This window comes from Thalassophryne amazonica, chromosome 10, assembly GCF_902500255.1.
Source record: "Thalassophryne amazonica chromosome 10, fThaAma1.1, whole genome shotgun sequence".
In the NCBI taxonomy this organism is placed as follows: domain Eukaryota; kingdom Metazoa; phylum Chordata; class Actinopteri; order Batrachoidiformes; family Batrachoididae; genus Thalassophryne; species Thalassophryne amazonica.
The window spans coordinates 51,375,155-51,396,912 of NC_047112.1; the positions used below are offsets into that span (position 1 = coordinate 51,375,155).

A 21,758-nucleotide genomic window follows, 5' to 3' on the forward strand; every position below is an offset into this window, starting at 1 on the left:
CTATTGCTGTTACCTGTGCAGTAGATGTCCAGCAAAACCATTGAGATCTCACACCAAGATTTAGTCTATTAGTTCTTGATACATCACGAAGTGGAGTAGATTTTTGTAATGTTGTGAAAATTTTTTGTGATGTATGAAGGGACATGAGCTGGGGGTAAGGGGGTGGGGTGGGGGTGGGGGGGTGGTTATGGTTAGGGTGAACGGTGAAGGTGTCACAAAAACATTTTGTGACAAAACGTGAAAGTGCTGAGTAAAACATTACCGTGTTCTGATTTTCTTCTGAATTCTTCCCAACAGGATCACTGTTCACATTATGTTTAGTAACTGTGTCCCTTATTGTCATTGTGGTTCAATTTTGCAGAATTTCTTGACACTTACTCAAACTTCAAGGTTTGCTGTGCTTCTTAAGCCCCGGTTACACAACCCAGTCTCACGGCGGCACAAAATATACACTCAACAAAAATATAAACGCAACACTTTTGGTTTTGCTCCCATTTTGTATGAGATGAACTCAAAGATCTAAAACTTTTTCCACATACACAATATCACCATTTCCCTCAAATATTGTTCACAAACCAGTCTAAATCTGTGATAGTGAGCACTTCTCCTTTGCTGAGATAATCCATCCCACCTCACAGGTGTGCCATATCAAGATGCTGATTAGACACCATGATTAGTGCACAGGTGTGCCTTAGACTGCCCACAATAAAAGACCACTCTGAAAGGTGCAGTTTTGTTTTATTGGGGGGGGGGGGGGGGGTACCAGTCAGTATCTGGTGTGACCACCATTTGCCTCATGCAGTGCAACACATCTCCTTCGCATAGAGTTGATCAGGTTGTCAATTGTGGCCTGTGGAATGTTGGTCCACTCCTCTTCAATGGCTGTGCGAAGTTGCTGGATATTGGCAGGAACTGGTACACGCTGTCGAATACGCCGGTCCAGAGCATCCCAAACATGCTCAATGGGTGACATGTCCTGTGAGTATGCCGGCCATGCAAGAACTGGGACATTTTCAGCTTCCAAGAATTGTGTACAGATCCTTGCAACATGGGGCCGTGCATTATCCTGCTGCAACATGAGGTGATGTTCTTGGATGTATGGCACAACAATGGGCCTCAGGATCTCGTCACGGTATCTCTGTGCATTCAAAATGCCATCAATAAAATGCACCTGTGTTCTTCGTCCATAACAGACGCCTGCCCATACCATAACCCCACCACCACCATGGGCCACTCGATCCACAACATTGACATCAGAAAACCGCTCACCCACACGACGCCACACACGCTGTCTGCCATCTGCCCTGAACAGTGTGAACCGGGATTCATCCGTGAAGAGAACACCTCTCCAACGTGCCAAACGCCAGCGAATGTGAGCATTTGCCCACTCAAGTCGGTTACAACGACGAACTGGAGTCAGGTCGAGACCCCGATGAGGACGACGAGCATGCAGATGAGCTTCCCTGAGACGGTTTCTGACAGTTTGTGCAGAAATTCTTTGGTTATGCAAACCGATTGTTTCAGCAGCTGTCCGAGTGGCTGGTCTCAGACGATCTTGGAGGTGAACATGCTGGATGTGGAGGTCCTGGGCTGGTGTGGTTACACGTGGTCTGCGGTTGTGAGGCTGGTTGGATGTACTGCCAAATTCTCTGAAACGCCTTTGGAAACAGCTTATGGTAGAGAAATGAACATTCAATACACGAGCAACAGCTCTGGTTGACATTCCTGCTGTCAGCATGCCAACTGCACGCTCCCTCAAATCTTGCGACATCTGTGGCATTGTGCTGTGTGATAAAACTGCACCTTTCAGAGTGGCCTTTTATTGTGGACAGTCTAAGGCACACCTGTGCACTAATCATGGTGTCTAATCAGCATCTTGATATGGCACACCTGTGAGGTGGGATGGATTATCTCAGCAAAGGAGAAGTGCTCACTATCACAGATTTAGACTGGTTTGTGAACAATATTTGAGGGAAATGGTGATATTGTGTATGTGGAAAAAGTTTTAGATCTTTGAGTTCATCTCATACAAAATGGGAGCAAAACCAAAAGCGTTGCGTTTATATTTTTGTTGAGTGTACATTAATCTACTGGTTCGTGATATTGTGATGAAAAGCCCCTCATTTTTGTCACGGCAGCACAAATTCATTCTAATTCATTCTGTGATGGCTGCATGAAATTAAAAGTGAAGCGGGGGGGTTGGGTGGTTATGTTTAGGGTGTGGGGGTAGGATTAGGTTATGGTTAAGGTTAGGGTTGGGGGTAGGAGTAGGGTTAGGAATAGTGAGTTTAAAAAAAACCCTGTTACAAAAATTTGACTAATTTCATGACGGGAGCACGAAAAAAAAACCAAAAAAAAAACGTGAGACTGGGCTGGGTCACGTGGCACGAATGAAGGATGCCAAAGTCAAAAGGAAACAAGAAATGACTTACAACCCCAATTCCAATAAAGATGGGACTTTGTGTAAAATGTAAATAAAAACAGAATACAATGATTTGCACAGACTCGCTGCAGAAATGATCACACGCTGGCTTTTGGTTTTGATTTTGTTTCAAAGCATCAAATTTGCTGTTCGCTTCATTTTTGTTTTGTTAGTTTTGGTTTTGGTTTGGTCTTTTCTGCATTCTGCACTCGCAGGCTTTTCGGTGATGGGAGAAGTCCAGGCTCATTCGTCCACTTTTTCTCACCAATTTGTCACTTCTGGATTTTTTTTCCTTCGTTCAGCTAATGCCCTGTGCCTTGTGATTGTGCCATTAGGCTCTGTGGTGTTGACGCTGACCAGGTTCGCCAATTGAGGGCCATTGTCGCTGACCGAACAGTCTCCCCCTAAAAATCCCCCCCCCCCGCCTTCACTGCAAATGCGTCATTTTGGAGCGTCAACAGAAATTCATTGATTATTGCCTCGTTTGTGCTTAAAACTGCTCTCCAGTCATCATCTATGTCAGTGATAGATACAGTGGTGAAAATAAGTATTTGACCCCCTGTCAGTTTTGCAGGTTTTCCCACCTACAAAGAATGGAGAGGTCTGTAATTTTTATCGTAGGTACACTTCAACTATGAGAGACAGAATCTAAAAAAAAAAAGAAAAAATCCAGAAAATCATATTGGATGATTTTTAAATCATTAATTTGCATTTTATTGCATGAAATAAGTATTTGATCCCCTACCAACCAGCAAGCATTCTGGCTCTCACTGAGCTGTTAATTTTTCTTTAAGAAGGCCTCTTATTCTGCACTCTTTACCTGTATTAATTGCACCTGTTTGAACTTCCATCCATCCATCCATCCATCCATTTTCTTCCGCTTTATCCGGAGTCGGGTCGCGGGGGCAGCAGCTCAAGCAAAGCTGCCCAGACCTCCCAATCCACACACACCTCCCCCAGCTCCTCCGGGGGAACCCCAAGGTGTTCCCAAGCCAACCGAGAGATGTAGTCCCTCCAGCGTGTCCTAGGTCTTCCCCGGGGCCTCCTCCCAATGGGACATGCCCGGAACACCTCTCCAGCGAGGCGTCCAGGGGGCATCCGGAAAAGATGTCCGAGCCACCTCAACTGACTCCTTTCCACGTGGAGGAGCAGCGGCTCGACTCCGAGCTCCTCCCGAGTGACCGAGCTGTTTGAACTTGTTACCTGTATAAAAGACACCTGTTCACACACTCAGTCAATCACACGCCAACCTGTCCACCATAGCCAAGACCAAAGAGCTGTCTAAGGACACCAGGGACAAAATTGTAGACCTGCACAAGGCTGGGATGGACTACAGGACAACAGGCAAGCAGCTTGGTAGAAGACAACTGTTATGATTATTTATTAGAAAGTGGAAGAAACACAAGATGACTGTCAATCTCCCTCAGTCTGAGATTCCATGCAAGATCTCACTTTGTGGGGAAAGGATGATTCTGAGAAAGCACAGAACTACACAGGAGGACCTGGTCAATGACCTGAAGAGAGCTGGGACCACAGTCACAAAGATTACATTAGTAACACACGACGTTGTCATGGTTTAAGCCCCGTTTACACATAGACAGTTTTGTCGGCGGGTAGTACATAGACCAAAGTTCGCGGTAGTTGCGGCTGTTTTCGCGGTGGAAAGGGGCGGAGCATTTCACCGGCATTTTGACCGCTGTACTAGCCGCAAATACGTGGCTAAAACGCCACTAAATCCGCCAAATAAAGCGGTGTTTTGACGCCGTAGCATCCAGCACACGTCAGGCAACGGGGGTTAATACCCAGTTCTATCCTTTACAATCGCAGCTTGAGACGCATGTGAGAATGGCGGTGTTCTGCTGCCGCCGATAATGCCATGTGTACCGCTGGTTTTATCCAGGCAAATCCTGCGTTACTCCAGGAACTTTTGCATATAGGCACTGCCCCCAGAGTATAACAGGCTGAAGCAGCAGGAATACATGCCTCTGTCACTGCAGGGGGAGGGAGATCATCCTCAGCCTTTTCTTCTCCTTCCTTTTCCCCTCCTCAATGTGTTGCTCTGTCTCCACCACAGGGCTACCCTCTGCTTCTGAACCAGACCACTTGGTAAGTCCTTGCCGCTGCCAGTTTTCTTTTAGGAGGCATACTGGAGCTTCTCTGCAAAAATATCTGGAGCTGGCCACGAGTGAGAGGCCTGCATGTAGCGCGCTAGCGTTTTTATACTGACCGCCGCCTATTGGCTGTTTGGAACACCATTAATCAGGAGGTAACATTTAGAACGGCGTACTGTCCGCTAGCGCTGCCGTTTTGTCTGCCTCTGTCGCCGGTTAAAACGCCCTTGAGGATGCCGATGTGGGCTCTATCGTTGTTTTAAAAGCCGTTGATTAGGGATACAACGTCGGCCGCCAATTACGGCGGTGTAAACTGCGGCACTACAGGAAGGGGCAGGATGAAACGGTGATTAAAAAGTATCAAACGTCGTTGTTCGCGTTGTCTCCATCGTCACGTGAATTCTCCGGGAGCGCTCCCGGAATTATTCGACATGTTGAATAATTTTTTCGACGATTCCCGGTAAAGCCGGAACTAAGCCACGCCCCCTAGTGCCGGCGTTAACAATGGCATTTGATCCTTAAGATGGCCAAAAACTCTTCTGGGACGCTTCCAGGAGCTCTTACCGTCTATGTGTAAACGGGGCTTTAAAATCCTGCAGGGCAGCAAGGTCCCCCTGCTCAAGCCAGCACATATCCAGGCCCATTTGAAGTTCACCAGTGACCATCTGGATGATCATGGGAGAAGGTCATGTGGTCAGATGAGACCAGAATAGAGCTTTCTGGACACCAGTTTGTCGCAGGGCCACATACAGACAAACAAACATCCACACCTATGGACAATTTAAAGTTTCTAACCCACCAAACCTGCATATCTTTGGATGTGGGAGGAAGCCAGAGCACCCGGCGGGAACATGCAAACTCCACACAGGAAAGCCACAGGTGGGAATCGATCCCATGACCGTCTTGCTGTGAGGCAACAGTGCTAACCACTAACTAATCCACCATGCTGCCCTGTTTAAATACAATGGAACAGATTTATAGTAGTGCGGAAGAAAGTATATTGGTGACTTAAATTTCAACAAAAATCAAGAGGGACTACACCTTTAAATTGTGTTCAGATGAAAATATATTTATCTTTTAAAAAGCTTTCAGCTCCATGTTCCAGATATGTTGTCAGCATATCTACTTCTTTGGCAGGCAGGCACTGGATGTGTGCAGCGACTCCCACTCTTAGGCTGTTTGATTTTGACAGTTTATATACACAGATTGTGATTCATACAACAAAATTGCATGAGGAATTGTAAACAGTGAAATTTCAGATTGTGACTGGAGCGCCATTTGTCACAGATGCCGTCAGAGATTTTTATGTCTGTTCAAGCCCCGTTAATATCACAGGGAACTTTTACAAGCAAGATTAAAGCACATATTGTTTTGAAAAGTCCTACTGGCAAGGATGACGAAATGTGTCCTTCGGTCCAAATGTTCCTTTGGTAATGTAGGTAAATCTTTAATCCCGTTTTGTGCAGGGAAATGGTGCAGGAGGTGGGGATGTGGCGGAAAAAAACAATATTGTTCAATTTATTTTTAAAACGTTCAAATACCCCTGAATGCATTTGCTGTGCCGAAATGCAGCTCATAAATGTGATGATATTGCCAGCAGTTATGAGAATTGTAGGTAAAATGACTTGTCGCCTCTGTTTTAACTTGTTTTATTTCAACATTTGCACTATATTCTGTTTCGTGTCTCCCATCCTCAGCCCCCACCATCTTTGGATTGCCGTCTACCGGTTGTAGCGCTGTTGTGTTACCAGTCAAGGTGACTTTTGCACATCCGACCCAGTTTGCCAGTAGCAGTGGCTAAGCCAATGTTGACAGTGGGGCTTTTCACAGTTTAATTTTGAAAAGCTGTTTTGGACCGCCATCAGCACAGAAAAACACACTGCAATGCCCCCAAAGTTGAAGTTGACACATTGTTACTGTTTCAAAGGTGTTTCAAGTGGCCTTCTCTGAGTATATATGTGAGGATCTGAAGTTTGAGTTGTTTTTTAAACCTTTTTATACTGTATTTATGCATTCATTATGTTTAAGCCACAGCTCAGTTTATTGTGGGTACACAGTGATGTCAGACCCCCTAATTAAAGCCTTTCAAATTTCACAAAACTGAGAAAATTTAGTTTCTGCTGAAATCCAAGCATTACATTGTAGGTTTGTTATTGTAACATGTTGCAAAATTGCAGCTCATTTTAATAAATCAAATCAAGTCAAATCAATTTTATTTATATAGCGCCAAATCACAACAAACAGTCGCACCAAGGTGCTTTATATTCTAAGGCAAAAGCCATACAATAATTACAGATAAACCCCAACAGTCAAAACGACCCCCTATGAGCAAGCACTTGGCGACAGTGGGAAGGAAAACTCCCTTTTAACAGGAAGAAACCTCCAGCAGAACCAGGCTCAGGGTGGGGCAGTCTTCTGCTGGGACTGGTTGGGGCTGAGGGAGAGAACAAGGAAAAGGACATGCTGTGGAAGAGAGAAGAGATCAATCACTAATGATTAAATGCAGAGTGGTGCATACAGAGCAAAAAGAGAAAGAAACACTCAGTGCATCATGGGAAACCCCCAGCAGTCTAAGTCTATAGCAGCATAACTAAGGGATGGTTCAGGGTCACCTGATCCAGCCCTAACTATAAGCTTTTTCAAAAAGGAAAGTTTTAAGCTTAATCTTAAAAGTAGAGTGGGTGTCTGTCTCCCTGATCTGAATTGGGAGCTGGTTCCACAGGAGAGGAGCCTGAAAGCTGAAGGCTCTGCCTCCCATTCTACTTTTACCCTAGGAACTACAAGTAAGCCTGCAGTCTGAGAGCGAAGCGCTCTATTGGGGTGATATGGTACTATGAGGTCCCTAAGATAAGATGGGACCTGATTATTCAAAACCTTATAAGTAAGAAGAAGAATTTTAAATTCTATTCTAGAATTAACAGGAAGCCAATGAAGAGAGGCCAATATGGGTGAAATATGTTCTCTCCTTCTAGTCCCTAATAAATAATAGATAAATAATAAAAGTCTAATAAAGAGGACATATTTATCTGTGGAGAAATTCCATAGTGAATATTGTCGTCGTTCATTGCCGTCATGTAGACTAAGTACAGGAGGAAGTATGTGTGTACATGCGTGAGGTTTTGAGATTAGCTGTGACCCATTTTACATTAACATGCTAGGGTTGGACCCACTTTTGCCTTCAGAACTGCCTTCATTCTTTGTCGCATAGATTCAACAAAGTGTTGGAAACATTCCTCAGAGATGTTGGTCCATATTGACGATAGCATCACACAGTCACCCATTCAACCACTCTGATCATTCTCCTCTGACATCAACAAGTTGTCACTGTATACTGCACACTCTGGTTTAGGCTTTGGGAAAAGTAGCATACTACTTCAAATAAACGCAAATGATTGAGAAGCTGATGTATAGATTCTGGAATCAATGGTTGTTCTGCCAAGAGTTTTATGTTTGAGTAATTTGTGACTCTTCTCTGAACTCCGCTATTTTACAGCTGCTCATCGATTATTTTCCAGGAAGAAATCTAAATTAAAATGAAGTTTCTGCTACATAAGTCTCCTATGGAGACTACGTCAGCTGTGGTTTCATGATAAATGCAGCCACGACATTTGTGGTAAGTCATTTTACAAAATGGCACTTAATCAGTCTAAAGGTGGGAGTATATACCAAAAGAAAAAAAGGGATGAAAGACTAGGATGATGCGTGTGCACGTGCACATGTGGTGAGGTATTTTTGTGCCACCACATACGGATCAGGGAATGTCTCAGCGCCTTGTAGCACCAGACGCAACACCGCTACAGAGAGCAGCTAATGATGAATGAGAAGGAAATTTTGGCAGAGAGAGGAGTTGGCAGCAGGCAAACTTTGTTTAGGAATGAAAAAAGTGTTAAGACGCTGAGGCAGGAAAATTGTGGCACTGATATATTTTCAATCTGATGAAATCTGTAGGCGAGTTTGGCAGCTTTGCCAAGAAAGATGGTCATATTTGTTAAAACAATTGCTACTACGCCAGCAACAAAAAGTTCTTGTCAAAAGTTCAAGAGAAATCCTGTTTTCCATATTATGAATATTAGTGCCCGATGGCACTGTGGATTAGTGGTTAGCACTGTTGCCTTGTGGGATCCTTCCTGCCTCATCCTTTCTGTGTGTCATTTGCACACCCTTCCCCTGTTTGTGTGGCCGGCTTCCTCCCACTTCCAAAGACATGCATGTTGGTAACTTTAAATTGACTATAGGTGTGCATGAGAGTGAGAATTTGTTTGCCAACCGATATGTGGCCCTGCACTACAGTGGCGTCCTGTCCAGGATGTACCCCGCCTCTCACGCTATGACCAGTCCCGGTAACCTTGCAACTGTCAATTCATCCTGCTTTGTCCTGCTATATAAAATAATCATTTCGTAGCCGATGACCCATTTGCTCTCAGCTACCAGAATCACAGAGAAATTATCTACAGCTACAGGTTGTCATGTGCGCGTCATGTGGTGGAGAACGCATTTTTAATCTTGTCTCACAGGTAATTATTTATAATATATATGTTGGAATGGATTGGTAAAACAGTTGCATTTTCATTCCTTCTTATGCATTAGATAATGTATCTGTAAAGTTATGTTTATTACAGATGTAACATCTCTTCATAAACTAATTTTAGGTTCAGATACCTTGCGTGCAACGACATGCATTTTATCTATTTATTTATTTATTTATTTTGGTTGAAGGGTGACTAACGGTTGTCCGTCCAGGGTGGGCCCAACTGTTTCCCGAGGGCGGGCAAGAGGAGTGGAGGGACGCGCCACAGAGCCGTTCATTACGCAGGACAAAACCACCTCGGTGTTGGTCTCACAGGACGGCTTAAAGGTGGATTTCAGACGGCTATCGGTTGCTTTTCAGTCGTGTGATTATCTGATTGTGATTGTGCATGAGCTGGACCTGCCCCAACATCAATCAATTCAATCAATTTTATTTATATAGCGCCAAATCACAACAAACAGTTGCCCCAAGGCACTTTATATTGTAAGGCAAGGCCATACAATAATTACGTAAAAAACCCCAACGGTCAAAACGACCCCCTGTGAGCAAGCACTTGGCGACAGTGGGAAGGAAAAACTCCCTTTTAACAGGAAGAAACCACCAGCAGAACCAGGCTCAGGGAGGGGCAGTCTTCTGCTGGGACTGGTTGAGGCTGAGGGAGAGAACAAGGAAAAAGACATGCTGTGGAGGGGAGCAGAGATCGATCACTAATGATTAAATGCAGAGTGGTGCATACAGAGCAAAAAGAGAAAGAAACACTCAGTGCATCATGGGAAACCCCCAGCAGTCTAAGTCTATAGCAGCATAACTAAGGGATGGTTCAGGGTCACCTGATCCAACCCTAACTATAAGCTTTTTCAAAAAGGAAAGTTTTAAGCTTAATCTTAAAAGTAGAGAGGGTGTCTGTCTCCCTAATCCGAATTGGGAGCTGGTTCCACAGGAGAGGAGCCTGAAAGCTGTAAGGCTCTGCCTCCCATTCTACTTTTACAAACCCTAGGAACTACAAGTAAGCCTGCAGTCTGAGAGCGAAGCGCTCTATTGGGGTGATATGGTACTATGAGGTCCCTAAGATAAGATGGGACCTGATTATTCAAAACCTTATAAGTAAGAAGAAGAATTTTAAATTCTATTCTAGAATTAACAGGAAGCCAATGAAGAGAGGCCAATATGGGTGAGATATGCTCTCTCCTTCTAGTCCCCGTTAGTACTCTAGCTGCAGCATTTTGAATTAACTGAAGGCTTTTCAGGGAACTTTTAGGACAACCTGATAATAATGAATTACAATAGTCCAGCCTAGAGGAAATAAATGCATGAATTAGTTTTTCAGCATCACTCTGAGACAAGACCTTTCTAATTTTAGAGATATTGCGTAAATGCAAAAAAGGCAGTCCTACATATTTGTTTAATATGCACATTGAATGACATATCCTGATCAAAAATGACTCCAAGATTTCTCACAGTATTACTAGAGGTCAGGGTAATGCCATCCAGAGTAAGGATCTGGTTAGACACCATGTTTCTAAGATTTGTGGGGCCAAGTACAATAACTTCAGTTTTATCTGAGTTTAAAAGCAGGAAATTAGAGGTCATCCATGTCTTTATGTCTGTAAGACAATCCTGCAGTTTAGCTAATTGGTGTGTGTCCTCTGGCTTCATGGATAGATAAAGCTGGGTATCATCTGCGTAACAATGAAAATTTAAGCAATGCCGTCTAATAATACTGCCTAAGGGAAGCATGTATAAAGTGAATAAAATTGGTCCTAGCACAGAACCTTGTGGAACTCCATAATTAACCTTAGTCTGTGAAGAAGATTCCCCATTTACATGAACAAATTGTAATCTATTAGACAAATATGATTCAAACCACCGCAGCGCAGTGCCTTTAATACCTATGGCATGCGCTAATCTCTGTAATAAAATTTTATGGTCAACAGTATCAAAAGCAGCACTGAGGTCTAACAGAACAAGCACAGAGATGCACTGTCTGAGGCCATAAGAAGATCATTTGTAACCTTCACTAATGCTGTTTCTGTACTATGATGAATTCTAAAACCTGACTGAAACTCTTCAAATAGACCATTCCTCTGCAGATGATCAGTTAGCTGTTTTACAACTACCCTTTCAAGAATTTTTGAGAGAAAAGGAAGGTTGGAGATTGGCCTATAATTAGCTAAGATAGCTGGGTCAAGTGATGGCTTTTTAAGTAATGGTTTAATTACTGCCACCTTAAAAGCCTGTGGTACATAGCCAACTAATAAAGATAGATTGATCATATTTAAGATCAAAGCATTAAATAATGGTAGGGCTTCCTTGAGCAGCCTGGTAGGAATGGGGTCTAATAGACATGCTGATGGTTTGGATGAAGTAACTAAAGAAAATAACTCAGACAGAACAATCGGAGAGAAAGAGTCTAACCAAATACCGGCATCACTGAAAGCAGCCAAAGATAACGATACGTGTTTGGGATGGTTATGAGTAATTTTTTCTCTAATAGTTAAAATTTTATTAGCAAAGAAAGTCATGAAGTCATTACTAGTTAAAGTTAAAGGAATACTCGGCTCAATAGAGCTCTGACTTTTTGTCAGCCTGGCTACAGTGCTGAAAAGAAACCTGGGGTTGTTCTTATTTTCTTCAATTAGTGATGAGTAGTAAGATGTCCTAGCTTTACGGATGGCTTTTTTATAGAGCAACAGACTCTTTTTCCAGGCTAAGTGAAGATCTTCTAAATTAGTGAGACGCCATTTCCTCTCCAACTTACGGGTTATCTGCTTTAAGCTGCGAGTTTGTGAGTTATACCACAGAGTCAGGCACTTCTGATTTAAAGCTCTCTTTTTCAGAGGAGCTACAGCATCCAAAGTTGTCTTCAATGAGGATGTAAAACCATTGACGAGATACTCTATCTCACTTACAGAGTTTAGGTAGCTACTCTGCACTGTGTTGGTATATGGGATTAGAGAACATAAAGAAGGAATCATATCCTTAAACCTAGTTACAGTGCTTTCTGAAAGACTTCTAGTGTAATGAAACTTATTCCCCACTGCTGGGTAGTCCATCAGAGTAAATGTAAATGTTATTAAGAAATGATCAGACAGAAGTGAGTTTTCAGGGAATACTGTTAAGTCTTCAATTTCCATACCATAAGTCAGAAAAAGATGTAAGATATGATTAAAGTGGTGGGTGGACTCATTTACATTTTGAGCAAAGCCAATTGAGTCTAATAATAGATTAAATGCAGTGTTGAGGCTGTCATTCTCAGCATCTGTGTGGATGTTAAAATCGCCCACTATAATTATCTTATCTGAGCTAAGCACTAAGTCAGACAAAAGGTCTGAAAATTCACAGAGAATCTCACAGTAACGACCAGGTGGACGATAGATAATAACAAATAAAACTGGTTTTTGGGACTTCCAATTTGGATGGACAAGACTAAGAGTCAAGCTTTCAAATGAATTAAAGCTCTGTCTGGGTTTTTGATTAATTAATAAGCTGGAATAGAAGATTGCTGCTAATCCTCCGCCTCGGCCCGTGCTACGAGCATTCTGGCAGTTAGTGTGACTCGGGGGGTGTTGACTCATTTAAACTAACATATTCATCCTGCTGTAACCAGGTTTCTGTAAGGCAGAATAAATCAATATGTTGATCAACTATTATATCATTTACTAACAGGTACTTAGAAGAGAGAGACCTAATGTTTAATAGACCACATTTAACTGTTTTAGTCTGTGGTGCAGTTGAAGGTGCTATATTATTTTTTCTTTTTGAATTTTTATGCTTAAATAGATTTTTGCTGGTTATTGGTGGTATGGGGGGATGGGGTAATGAGGGGATGGCAGGGGGAGAGAAGCTGCAGAGAGGTGTGTAAGACTACAACTCTGCTTCCTGGTCCCAACTCTGGATAGTCACGGTTTGGAGGATTTAAGAAAATTGGCCAGATTTCTAGAAATGAGAGCTGCTCCATCCAAAGTGGGATGGATGCCGTCTCTCCTAACAAGACCAGGTTTTCCCCAGAAGCTTTGCCAATTATCTATGAAGCCCACCTCATTTTTTGGACACCACTCAGACAGCCAGCAATTCAAGGAGAACATGCGGCTAAACATGTCACTCCCGGTCTGATTGGGGAGGGGCCCAGAGAAAACTACAGAGTCCGACATTGTTTTTGCAAAGTTACACACCGATTCAATGTTAATTTTAGTGACCTCCGATTGGCCTAACCGGGTGTCATTACTGCCGACGTGAATTGCAATCTTACCAAATTTACGCTTAGCCTTAGCCAGCAGTTTCAAATTTCCTTCAATGTCACCTGCTCTGGCCCCCGGAAGACAATTGACTATGGTTGCTGGTGTCGCTAACTTCACATTTCTCAAAACAGAGTCGCCAATAACCAGAGTTTGATCCTTGGCGGGTGTGTCGTTGAGTGGGGAAAAACGGTTAGAAATGTGAACGGGTTGGCGGTGTACCTTGGGCTTCTGTTTAGGGCTACGCTTCCTCCTCACAGTCACCCAGTCTGCCTGCTTTCCCGGCTGCTCGGGATCTGCCAGAGGGAAACTAATGGCGGCTAAGCTACCTTGGTCCGCACCGACTACAGGGGCCTTGCTAGCTGTAGAATTTTCCACGGTGCGGAGCCGAGTCTCCAATTCGCCCAGCCTGGCCTCCAAACCTACGAATAAGCTACACTTATTACAAGTACAAATACTGCTAAAGGAGGCCGAGGAATAACTAAACATTTCACACCCAGAGCAGAAAAGTGCGGGAGAGACAGGAGAAGCCGCCATGCTAAACCGGCTAAGGGCTAGTAGCTGTGCTAAGCTAGCAGATTCCTAAAAACACACAAAGTGAATAATGTGTAAATAATTTAGAGGTGATTCAGCAGAGGGAGTGCTTTAGTTAAGGCACGTGAAGATTACACTGTGAAACAAATCGTTATCTAGTTAACTAGATCAATCTAACTGTGCAGATTAAACAGCTAACAGATACAGCAAAACACCACTGTGCTCCGGAACAGGAAGTGATACAATACCGCAGTGAGAGCCAACCACCAGTAGAGGCAAGCAAGAGCAAATAAGAATAACAAGCCAATCTGCAAATGTCCTGGAAGGCTTCATCACGGTGTTGCTTTGCGCCATGCAGCTCCACAGTGACGCGCGGTGGAGCCGCTCCTCTTTCCATGACAAAAACTCCTGTAATAGTGGAATGTGCCGTTCATTTCTAAACTGGACGCTGTCTTGATCCGGTATGTCGTCTGACTAGCACAGGAATTGTGAAAAGAGTGGACATCAGCATTTTTTCGGCACATTGAGACAGACGTGCGGAGGAATTCCGCGCGTCGCGGTGGAGCTGCATGGCGCAAAGCAACGCCATGATGAAGCCTTCCAGGACATGTTGGGGCAGATCCAGCTCATGCACAATCACAATCGGATAATCACATGACTGAAAAGCAACCGGAATCCATCTGAAATCCACCTTTAAGCCGTTCTGTGAGACCAACACCAAGGTGGTTTTGTCCCGCGTAATGAACAGCTCCGTGGCGCGTCCCTCCGCTTTTCTTTCCATGAAAAAAACTCCTGTAATGGTGGAATGTGTTGGGAAAGTGTAGGAACACGGACCCACAACAGGGGGCGCAAATGAACGGACAATGGAGTAAGTCAAAATAACAAAGCTTTACTGTTGTGAATGTGCACAACGAATACAACCAATCACAGCAATGGACAACAGTCAATTCACAAAAGTGTCGTGTGGGCAGGCTCGAAGATAGGAGACGCCTCTCCAAGGTAAGACCGGTACCACACGGCTTCCTCCGCCACAGGACCCCGGGAATACTGGAGCCGCCAAGTCCCGAACTCCCAGGTGGCCACTGCCTCCGCGTGTCGGACCTGGTACTGCTGGCGAGGAACAAAGGACAGTTAGATGGGGGCGCGTTTGCACCCAGGACTCCGAACAGCAGGGAAGTTACCTCCACCCCTCGTTGGAACAGTAATCCACAAACTAGCACAATCCAAAAAGATACACTCCGCAGCTTCGATACGTTACCTCTCTGGTAGAAACGATATCTCGGCAATGAGGTGGAGGTGCCGTCCTGCTGATATACCCCACAGCTGATTGCCGTCAGCTGTCTCAGGTGATGGGTGACAGCTGTCACCGTAGCTGCTCACGTGAGGCGGCGGCGCCCTCTGGTGCCTGGAGCCCGCACTCCAGGCAGGGCGCCCTCTGGTGGTGGTGGGCCAGCAGTACCTCCTCTTCAGCGGCCCACACAACAGAATGTACCGAAAAAGTGCTGATGTCCACATCTTCAGCCTTTTTGTGAAAGTCAGACGACGTCCCGGATCAACAAAGCCTTCACGTTGGAAATGATCTGGTTGTTCCAGCGGGGTGTCAGCCTGTCGATGGGGGCTGGGAGCGCGCCGCGCTCTCAGCAGTTGTGGGCGGTCTTTAAACCATCTGGATCACTCCTTAATCTGTTTAATCCCCATAAAATCGTCCCTGAAAGCCATATTAATTTTTCGAACGGTGTCCACCTGGAGGTCTCTCACAGTTTCTGGAAAAAAATTGATGCAGCAAAGCTCCAAATCATTTAGACATTTATTCGCAATAAAAAATAGATGAGAGGGGTGGACCACACCTCACTCAAAGCCTGCTCACAGGCGAATGACGCAACCAACAGGCGTGAAATACTCACGCATGCGCACGAAGGTTCAAGCTTGGCTGACGCAATCACACGTGATTCAAATCCATATGGTTTTTGAAAAAAATAAAAAGGTCGGACACTTTTCTAACAGACCTCGTACACTTTCTGAGTGCCTTCTAGTTATTTTTGTATCATTATATGGGACTATTTAAATTGTAGGATGAGGGCTGGAGGATCCCAAACTCCTCGCTGGAGCCACCCATGTGAGGGTTACTTTTTTAATTACTGAGATTTCTGTCAACTTTTGCTGCAATTTAAAGCCACTGATGACACCATAATATATCCTCATGTGTTCAACATTTTAAATGTCAGCTTTTCTGTCTGTGAAGATGCAGAAAAGTTGGTACTATGTGCTGTACAGACTGTCACGGCCTGTGATTGGCCACACACTCCAATCTCAAGTTGGAGCACAAATAGAGGATGTGATGGGATTCATTATCAGATAGACAGCCTTCAAACCCCAATAGGAAACTGAAATTCCATCCCCAAATGAAAAACGAGCAGCAAATCCCCCCAAAAAGTGTCAAAAGATCAATCGCTGCTGCAGCCATGCGAGTCCTCATAGTGCTGACAACCCCCTGTGCTGCTCGTGTACTATAAGTCACTCTGCATGAGAGTTTTGCTTAAATACATAGGATTTCCATATTCACATGCAACAGTATATTAAACATCTCCAAAAATGAGAGACGCAGTATTGGAAAGACTTGCTGTTAGTCTCCGCTGCACACAGGCTTGAGACATTAAATAGCTTTCAAAGTGAACAACAGAAAAAGCGCTGGCATGTCTGACGGCGGCTGATAACATTATATACATGTCCGTCACAGTCACAGGGGCTTGAATGCAAACGTACATGTTACTTGGCTTCAGAAATATCAGCACATGCAAGCAGAGTGTGCTCCAGATTTGCACTGGGCCAAGATGAGGATAGATGAAGATGGGGGGGATAGAGAGAAGCTGGCGAGGTTTGATGGGGGGGTGGAGGAGAGCTGATGTGGAGGGAGTGAACTGAAAGAGCAGGCGTGAAAAATGAAAAGCACAAATGGTGTTGACGGAGCGAGTGCTAAGGAGGATGGGGGCACACGTCTGCACACCTAATGAGCTCTGCGCAAAGACAAAGAAGCGCTTCTTCGCGGCAGATGCGCGAGACATCGGACGCAGAGATGCAACATTTAGGCGTGCAAATATTTAATGTGGGGGTGTGGGGGGGAGCTACAGTTGCAAGGGTTTTGTGCAGTCCAACATAAATATGATGTGGTTTAACACATTTTCTCAGGCACAAATTGAGGAAAATTCCCTGATACGCAAATGCAATCGAAGAAATTTATTTGCCAACACAAAGCATTACAACACATCACCTCCACGCTGGGCAACAGCCAAGTCCCGCCCCCCCACCCCAACGTGGCAGAAAAAGAGGCATGGAGAGAAAAAGATAGAGAGAGCATGGAGCAAACCCTCAGTAGCAGAGGACAAAGAGAAACAGATGGGAAAGAAGAAGAGAAAGCGAGCGTATCGCAGAGAGCAGGAGGGAGAGTGCGAGAAAGATGGGCAACCTGAAAATCCCTAAATCATTTCAAGTAACAAGCTCTCAAGAGTCACTCCAGAGGGAAGGCGCTCCATGAAATCTCACTGTAGATCATTTTGTGGATGTGAGAGAATAGTCAATCTTCAGCACTGAAGCAAATATCACCCTGTTAACTGTTGAAGCCCTCGACTGTAGTGCAGCTGCTGCTTTCTGCTCACAGGTTAAAGAGGAACCTTTAGAATAACAATCTGCACATTACTGAACAAACCCTTTGTAATGTCGCACATTTCTGATGTCACAGGTTTTCTGAAGAGCAGGTTTGAAGTTCAAATAGGACGGCTTCAAAATTTAGGCATCTTGGCAGTGCCAGACTCTGCCTAACTCCTGGACAACCTATAAAAGGGTGAAGAAGTGGAGCACAGGCAAAACAGGTGCGACATTGGCGGAATGAATGGAGAGCTATCAAACAAACAAAGCTACTACTAACGGGCTAATTTTGTTTCGGGAGTTTGATTAACAGGTATTTTTGTAGACTAGTTGCTGGTTTTCATACGGGTGGCTCAATGAGGACATATTAAAACTGTCATGGTGTCTTAGAAACCACTGCACATCAGTGGACTTAATGTCACCAAGATACCTATTAATTAGTGCTAACCAGGGCATTAATCTTAAAGTTTATCAAATCTTAGCCACATGGGCAGTGCAGCCAGAACACTCTGAGTGCCGGTTCCAAGTTCGGATAATTGAGTTGGGTTGAGTCAGGAAGAGCATCTGATGTAAAACACACCAAAAACAAAGATGCAGAGTACAAATCAAATTTCCATACCAGATAGGTTGAGGTATGGGATAACGGCCACCACCAGTGATATTGCCCAACAGGGTGCTGACAGAAATTGGGCTACTGCTGGGCAAAGAAGAAGTGGAGGAGACCATGTCCAGAGACAATGGAAAAAGAGGAAAATGAGAAGGATGGAATGGCGACTTGGGACTTTGAATGTTGCCAGTGTGACTGGTAAAGGGAGAGACCTGGCTGACATGACAGAGAGGAAAAAGGTAGACATATTGTGTGTGCAAGAGACCAAGTGAAAGGGAAGTAAGAGCAGGAGCATAGGTGGTGGTTTCAAGTTGGTGTACCATGGTGAGGATCAGAAGAGAAATGGTATTGAGGTCACTTTAAAGGAAGAGTATGTTAAGAGTGTGTTGGAGGTTAAGCGAGTGTCTGACAAGGTGATGAGTGTGAAATTGGAAACTGAAGGAGTGATGATGAATATCATCAGTACATATGGTCCAGACATAGGTTGTAAGACAAAGGAGAAAGAAGATTTCTGTTCTGGAGTGAGTTAGATGAGGTGGTGGAGAGTGTGCCCAAGCAAGAAAGAGTGGTGACAGGCATGGACTTGTTGGGAAAGGGAGCAGAGGTGATGAGGAAGTAATGGGTAGATATGGTAGCAAGGACAGGAATGTGGAAGGACAGATGATAGTTGATTTTTCAAAAAGAATGGACATGGCTACAGTGAATATCTACTTTAAGACATGGGAGGAGCACAGGGTCACATATAAGAGTGGAGGAAGGTGCACACAGGTGAATGACATTCTTTGTCAGAGATGCAAGCTAAAATAAATTGGAGACTGTAAGGTGGTGGCAGTAGGATGACTTTATAGGTGAAGAAGAGGAAGAGAGAGAGCTCAAAAAAGGATCAGATGGTGGAAGCTTCAAGAAGAAGACTGTTGTGTGAAATTCAGTGAGCAGGTGTGAGAGACACTGGATGGAGAGGAAGCAGTTTTGGATGACTGAAAACGTACTGCAGATGTGGTAAGGGAGACAGCTAGAAAGGAGCTGGGTGTGTCATCTGGATATTGGAAGGAAGACAAGAAGACTAGGTGGTGGAATGAAGATGTTCAGGAAAGCATAATGAGAAAGAGGTTGATGAAAAAGAGTTGGGACTGTTGGAGAGATGAAGAAAGTAGATGAGAGCACAAGGACATGAGGTGTAAAGCAATTAGAATCAGAATAGCCTTTATATGCCAAGTATCTACAAGAATACAAGGAATCTGACTCTGGTTTGAACTGTACTCTCTCTGCACAAGCATGTATAAATATACACTAAACACTAAATCATTCACAGTAAAATTGTGCAATAGAAATGTGTGCAAAGGAGAAACAGACAAACAGATTGAAGTTGTACATGAGAAATATGAATTAGTGAGTTTTATGCCAGGTTAATTTGATCATTAGTGTGATGGTCTGTGGAAAGAAACAGGTCCTGTGCCTCGTTGTTTTGAGAGCTCTGTAATGTCTACCAGAGGGAAGGAGCTCAAACAGTGTGTGTCCAGGGTGTGAGGGGTCTGCAAAGATGTTACCGGCTTGCTTCCTGATCCTGGACTGGGGATAAGTCCTAGATGGAGGGCAGGCTGGCTCCGATGATTTTTTTTCTGCAGACCAGACAGTGCGTTGAAGTCTGTGCCAAAAACAGAAGTTGCAAACGCTAAAGAAAAGGCATATAGCGAGCTGTACAGGAAGTTGAACAGAAAGGAAGAAGAAAGGGACTTGTACCAATTGGACAGACAAAGGGACAGAGCTGGAAAGGATCTGCAGCAGGTTAGGGTGATAAAGGATGCAGATGATAATGTGCTGACAAGTGAGGAGAGTGTATTGAGAAGGTGGAGGGAATATTTTGAGGAGATTATAAATGAAGAAAATGATAGATAGAAAAGGCTGGATGATGTGGAGAGAGTATATCTGGAAGTGCAAGAGATTAGTAAGGATGAAGTGAAGGCAGCTATGAAAACGATGAAGAATGGAAAGGCAGTTGGCCCAAATGACATTTCAGTGGAGGCATGGAAATGTTTAGGAGAGATGGCAGTGGAGTTTCTAAGCAGATTCTTTAAAAAAAATCTTTGAAAGTGAGAGGATGCTTGGGGAGTGGAGACACAGTGTGCTGGTTCCCTTTTTGAAGAACAAGAGTGATGTGCAGTAACTACAGAGGCATCAAGCTGATCAGCCAAAGCATGAAGTTATGGGAAAGAGTAGTAGAAGCTAGGCTTAGAAAACAGGTGGAGATCTGTGAGCAGTAATATGGTTTCATGCCAAGAAAGAGCACTACAGATGTAGTGTTTACTCTGACAGTACTGATGGAGATGTATAGAGAAGGTCAGAAGGAGTTACATTGTGTGTTTGTGGTTTTACAGAAAACTTATGATAGGATGCCAAGAGAAGAGTTGTGGTATTGTATGAGGCAGAGAAATATGAGAGGGTAGTGCAGAACTTGTACAAGGATAGTGTGACAGTGGTGAGATGTGCAGTAGGAATGACAGATTCATTCTTGTTAGTAATGGTAATGGGCAGGTTGGTGGATGAGATGAGACAGGAGTCTCCATGGACTATCATATTTGCAGATTACATTGTGATCTATAGTGAGAGTAGAGAGCAGGCTGAGTCTAGCCTGGAAATGTGGATATATGCTCTGGACAGCAGGGGAATAAAAGTCAGGAGGAGCAAGACTGAGTGCAGGTGTGTGAATGAGAGAGAACCCAGTGCAACAGTGTAGTTACAAGGAGTAGAAGTGGTGAAAGTCGATGAGTTGAAATACTTGGGGTCAACTGTTCAGTAATGGAGAGTGTGGTACAGTGGTGAAGAAGAGAGTACAAGCAGGGTGGAGTGGGTGGAGAAAGGTGGAGTGATATGTGACCGAAGAATATTTGCAAGAGTGAAAGGGAAAATCTACAAGACAGTAGTGAGACCAGGGGCTTAGGGCCCCTTCACACATAACATGATTGAAGCCGACTAGCGCACAAAGGAGGAATTACATGCCAGTCGTGAAAATCGGAGCCACCTCTAATGCCTCGTACACCTGTTGCTACAACTATTAGTGGACACTAGAGGCCGAAAGACAGAGTGTGCCCTGTGAGAGCCCATTTTATCCCTCTCGTGGCAGGTGTTGGCCAAATTTCAGGTGACACACACGAACATCCAACAACGCTTGCTAGACACTTAGAAAATGTGGTGCCATTCGCACTGTCAGCATGAAAATAATGAGCATGCAACAACTTTCAAGCTGGCTGTGAAATTTGTCTAAGTGCCCCCACGACCATGGAGTTGCTAAGCAACACACGTAGCGTGCCAGAGTGTCGACTCCCCCCCACAACACATGTGGCATGCGTGTGTTTTGCGTACCTCCCCACCCTCCTCCCCTGCAACACGTGGTGTGAGTGTCTTTTGCATGCTCCCTCCCCTAGTCAGAGGACACACAGCACAGCGAAGCACCTCTCAGCCGATCACTGGCCAGAAACTCAATGACAGCTGGAAATGACAGCTCAGTGCACACGGCGTGTCGCATTAAAAACACAGAAACCACAAGCAGGACAGGTATAGAAATAATTACTACAATAACTACATACACAATTACATGCCAAAATAACTAAAAAGCAAATGATCACATGACACAGAAACAGAGAGTGACACTTTGGTATTTGCGCTGAATGGACAGGGGGCG

General features: G+C 44.3%; 1 long non-coding RNA gene across 1 annotated transcript; it reads right to left on the reverse strand.

Moving 5' to 3' along the window:
- Nucleotides 1-10,132: 10,132 nt before the first annotated feature.
- On the reverse strand, nt 10,133-18,911 carry LOC117519512. Its single transcript, XR_004563318.1, has 3 exons — nt 18,778-18,911; nt 16,316-16,321; nt 10,133-10,143 (listed from the first exon to the last, which is right to left on the reverse strand). It is a non-coding gene; the product is annotated as an uncharacterized LOC117519512 (long non-coding RNA).
- Nucleotides 18,912-21,758: the final 2,847 nt, after the last annotated feature.